This window comes from Equus caballus, chromosome 1, assembly GCF_041296265.1.
Source record: "Equus caballus isolate H_3958 breed thoroughbred chromosome 1, TB-T2T, whole genome shotgun sequence".
Taxonomy (NCBI): domain Eukaryota; kingdom Metazoa; phylum Chordata; class Mammalia; order Perissodactyla; family Equidae; genus Equus; species Equus caballus.
Window position 1 is genome coordinate 102236957 of NC_091684.1, and position 5018 is coordinate 102241974.

The 5018-nt window shown below is 49.1% G+C and overlaps 1 long non-coding RNA gene across 1 annotated transcript; it reads left to right on the forward strand.

Moving 5' to 3' along the window:
• The first annotated feature begins 3058 nt into the window (after window positions 1-3058).
• Window positions 3059-4540, forward strand: LOC111775061 (uncharacterized). Its single transcript, XR_011438356.1, has 2 exons — window positions 3059-3606; window positions 4114-4540. It is a non-coding gene; the product is annotated as an uncharacterized lncRNA (long non-coding RNA).
• The last annotated feature ends 478 nt before the right edge of the window (window positions 4541-5018 follow it).

Consider the following 5018-nt stretch of genomic DNA (forward strand, 5'->3'; position numbering starts at 1 on the left):
AGTAAGATGATACCCGGGGTGGAGAGCCAGCGTGCTCATGAACCACGCGTCATGTGTAGTAGTAGCTATGTGACAGCGCAGCCGCCAGCACAGCCCCCCTACCTGCTGCGATGAAAGACACAGCCCCTGCCCTAGCCTGATAAAAACCCCGCAGTATGGCTATTCCGAGAACCACTCGCCTCTCTCTCTCTCTCTTCTTCCCTTTCCATGATTGGCTACCTTATGCACAAGCTAATAAAATTTCTATCTTCTCACTCTTGCTCGTTATCTCTCAATTTCTATCCTGGGGGACGACAAGGACCCAATGCACTAGTAACAGGGTGATGGTTCTGGTCACAGGAAAGCAAAGAAGGGGAGCAGAGTATGCCATCGTGAAGTATGCCTCTTTGGCATAAGGATTATCCTGACCCCATCGTTTTTAAGAAACCACAGACACTGGAAAATCTCGGAAACCGGGGTACAATTTGTCTTTTTGTGAAGGAAATGTACGGTTATAAGGAAATCTCCATTTGTAAGGGTGTCTCCCTCTCTACTCCAGGAGGAGAAGCATGACTCTCAATCTCCAGAATTTCTTTATCCCTGGGGAAGGCACGGACTTAAATGTCCACAACCACCTTACCCTTGTTACTGGGCAGTGGCTTACACACCTGACTGCACGTCGCCTCACCTGAAGTGCCACTAAGGCCTGAGTCCACTGAATTATTATTATGACTTTATTGGTTTGGGGTGTGACCTGGGAACCAGGACTTCCAAAAATTTCCCCTTAAAAAATATCTCTTTTAGGGGCTGGCCCCGTGGCCAAGCGGTTAAGTTTGCGCACTCCACTTTGGCGGCCCAGGGTTTCGCTGGTTCAGATCCTGGGTGCAGACGTGGCACCGCTCATCAGGCCATGTTGAGGCAGCATCCCACATGCCACAACTAGAAGGACCCACAACTAAAAATATACACAACTATGTACCTGGGGGCTTTGGGGAGAAAAAGGAAAAATAAGATCTTTAAAAAAAAATCTCTTTCATATATATGTATATTTCATACACATATACACACACATACATGCATTTAATACAATAGGATCATACTAATGTACATACAATTTATTTTTGAATTTGAATGTTTTTACTTTATTAAGTAAGATTATTCTACAGTTTTATATGCCAGTAGGTACTCACTGACAGGATTATTTTAATCTGCTATTTAGACATTTTAAATGTATTATTACATTTAGTCTAAACTGTACATTTAGTACATTTTATATGTATCTTAGATATTTAAATATCTAAAGAGTATTTCATATTGTGAATTTACAATAGTTTATTTAACGTCATTCTATTGTTAGATACACAGGTTCTTTAACTTTTTCACTATCATAAATAACACTCTAATAAACAATTCATTACATAATTTACTTTGTGCCCATCAATAATTATTTCCTGAGAATCATTGGTTATCATCACATTGAACTTTGTCAACATGGGGAGAAGATGGCATTTCAATATCGTGACTTTCAGTTCCTTTTTAAACAACCATTTAGTGGTGGAGCTGAGCATTCGCATACACTCACGGCTGTATTATGTTTTGTTTCAGCAACTTGTGGTCTTTTCTCTGAAGCGTCTCTGAGTCCTTTGTCCTCTGCATCCAGAGCGGAAGCTGGTTTTATGGACATTCCCTGCTCCTGACGAAGATGTTTGCTCTGGTCTTTTTTCAGAGGCTGACGGCCGCGTTTTGGATTGACGTTCTAGGCCTTCTTCGACAGCACCTTGACGTACCTTCGGACCTGGCATTGAAACCGGCAGGGAGTTAGTCATCGATGACTAAGTAGCCAGGAACTAAAAGTTTTTCCTTTTTGCAATTACTGACTATAGCTTTTAGCTGTTTAACCCACCCATTGTTAACTGTGCTGTTTAGGCAATATGCAGTCTGACTCCCACTAGGCTCCTATAGATAAGATTTCCCTGGAGCCTGGGTCACCACGACAATGGGTGTGTGAGCTGTTTTTCAGGAATTAGAACCCCTTGTCCACTTCAGGCTGGCTGAGATCACCAACCCAGCAAGTGGGCCCACACAGATGTTGGATAGACTTCAAGAGGCTAAAAACTCCACCTTCAGATCATGCTAATGCTGCCATTCTGTGAACATGGGTCCTGTGAAGAGGCATGAAGTCTGACTACACTTGCGCAGACCATCAATGACCTCACCTCCAATCACCCATCTCCACATTTCAGACCATCTTGCCCCCATCCCATAAATACCCCTGGGTCCCTATTTTCAGGGAAGCGGATTTGAGGTTCATGCTCCTGCTTCCTCACGTGGCTGCCCTGTGATTAAACCCTCTCTCTGCTGCAATCTCATCATCTCAGTGTTTGGCTTTCAGGGCAGCGGGCAAAGACGAACCTGGTGTGGTAACAGCATTCCACTGGTGGGCTGCTTTTGGGAGCGCCCGAAGACGCTGGAAGCTGGAGCCCACTGCAACACTGGAGCGACTCAGACAGGAACAGGAAAAACAGAAAGGAGGTCCTTCCTCCCCTCCTCCCCCTCTTCAATTTCTCTCTAATGCCTCCTTTTGGCAAAACCTAAAAGGATCTGGCAAGGGATGTGGGAAATGTAGTTTGCAGAGTCCCCACCCCAGCTCCGTTAGGCAGCAAATATTAGGGTGGATCCACGAGCAGCATATAGAAGGGTGAGACAAAAGGGCACAGGCCCCTTGGGAAATGACTCACCTGGGTTTTATCTCCGGTCCCTCTCTCTGTGCTCATGACCCTCTGTGTTCCCCTCACGAGAATCATTCATTCCTCGTGCTTCTGGGCTCCCCTGGGTACGATCTGCCTCATGGTCACTGGGATGCTCTTGTCATAAGTGGCCCACTCACACGCGCTCTCTCACAGCCTATTCACCTCCTGGTTTTGGAAGAAGATTCTATCAAGCCCCGCCAACTTGCCAGTAACTCCAGATGGCAAAATGACCTGCGCCAAACGGGAAGTGAAACGTTATTCCCGCCATACCTACAGGATACAATGAGACTGAACTTGCCCTTTGGAGAATCCTCATATAATAACTTCCTGACTTCCTGTCACCAGAATGTCATGTCGCACACAGCTATGGCTTCCCTCGTCCCGCTGAGCCTTTGTATTATGGTCATTCTAGCCACAGGATACGGCCACCCTGTAGCCAAGAGCAGTAGGAATGTGCTGACCAGCCTTGGGTTCATCTGGAGGGGAGATGCTCATCTGGTTCTCCTCCAGGACGTGCGCTGGGTTTGCTCCTTCAGGAAGGAGACTGAGGTCATAAACCCAGTGGCTTTCCAGTCCACCTGCTTCTCACGTGCGCCAATTCCATCTTTCCTACTCCTCATTCTGTCCCGCTCCCCCCCGCTCTGTGTTGCAGCAGACCGCCCTGGAGATCCAGAAACCAGAGATGCCAGGGAGCGGGTGGCGCCACTCAGAGCACCACAGCCAGCTTCACACGTAGATCTCTGGGGGAGTTCACCAGATGAGCAGTCTGGGAACCGACTCCAGTATCTGAAAAGTCTCCGCAAGGACACAGCTTCCCACCAGCAGAAGTGGAGAGACCCCAGTCCTGCCACATCCATGAGGGAGACCCAAGGAAAAGGTAACAGAGACTTCACTCGGTGACCTTGTGCCTCCTTCCCTGCCCTTGCACGTCCTCTTCTCCCCTCGCCCCTGGGAATCATCTCGCAGCCTGCCTTCTCAACCCTCCTACTCTGTATTGCTCATTCACTGTTGTTGACCCTTCGCTTCAGATTCCTTTCCTGTCTTTTGCTTTCTCCTTGAGACTCAACCTTGCATCTTCCCCCACTTCCATGCCTGCCTCACCCGGGACTAGCTCACCAAGACCCGTTCAGCTACACTAGAATCTCCCCTCTGGAACCCTCACCTCCGTTCACTGGGGCCACTCTGACCTGCAGAGCGACCTCTTCCTCAAGTGCTTTCATTCATTCCCTTTCCGCAGATTTGCCCTGCTTGACTCACACAGGGGTGTTCTCTGACTGTTCAAGGCCCTGCCGGAGGAGCTGGAGGGGTGGTTTTGAAGGAGGAGGATTTGTCTGGGCAGGAGAGAGCTCCATTTTTCACCATGATCTGTCTTCCCTCCCCCCAGCAGGAAGTGATGGGAACAGCAGGAAACACCACAGCAGAGCCATGACCCCCCAGCCCGCCCATCCACCACCCGTCTCAGCAGCCAGCCAAGGGCTCTTGTAGGCGGCTATGACGAGCAAAAGCTGAGGTTCCAGGGCACCAGGGGCCTCGTTTCAGCACTGAGACCCTCTGCCCAGAAGACGTGTTCTTCTTCCAGACTGCCAAGCACCTGCAGGAGCCGTTACCGTCAACAGACACTCATTGGTCCTTTGGTTTTTCTCTGATGCCTCCACTGGAAGCGGCCAGGTAGACTCTGCTCTGGGTTTGTTATGAAAACAGTTGTAGAAACCTCCACGCAACAAATTCCATTCAGAATTCAGTGCCAGAGAAAGTCTGTTCTTGCCTCAAGAAGGTGTGCTTCTGCTCTGTTAATAAAAAGAAGGATGAGATACCCGTCTTTGCTCTCCCTGGGGTAGACTGAACCGGGAGTAATGACAGAATGGGAGGGACTCCAGCACCAGCTTCACGGTCTATTCAGAGTCCCCGGGCAGGGTCTCCTTCTGTGCTTGTGAACAGAGCCCCCCATCACCATCACTGCCTCTTCCGTTGAGGTTGGCTCCAGGCTCTGTGCAGGACAAATGATTACGGGGAATACTAAAGCACAAAGAACCTCGGCATCAGCAGGGTGTGAAAAGGGGAGGAGAGAGGCTCCCATTATCGGTGCTCCCTGTTTGTTGGCTTAGCCATTAACCAAACAAACCACGCATGAGTGCGTGAGCGAACCGAAGAACGGACACATGAGTCTGTATCGGTAAGGCCAATTTTCTCCAAGCTTACGCTCTGCCTGGGGTGGAATGACATACTTCCTGCCCCGGTTTAGCCACCTCAGGCCACCCAAGGCTCCACCATGCGCTCAACGCTGGTCGT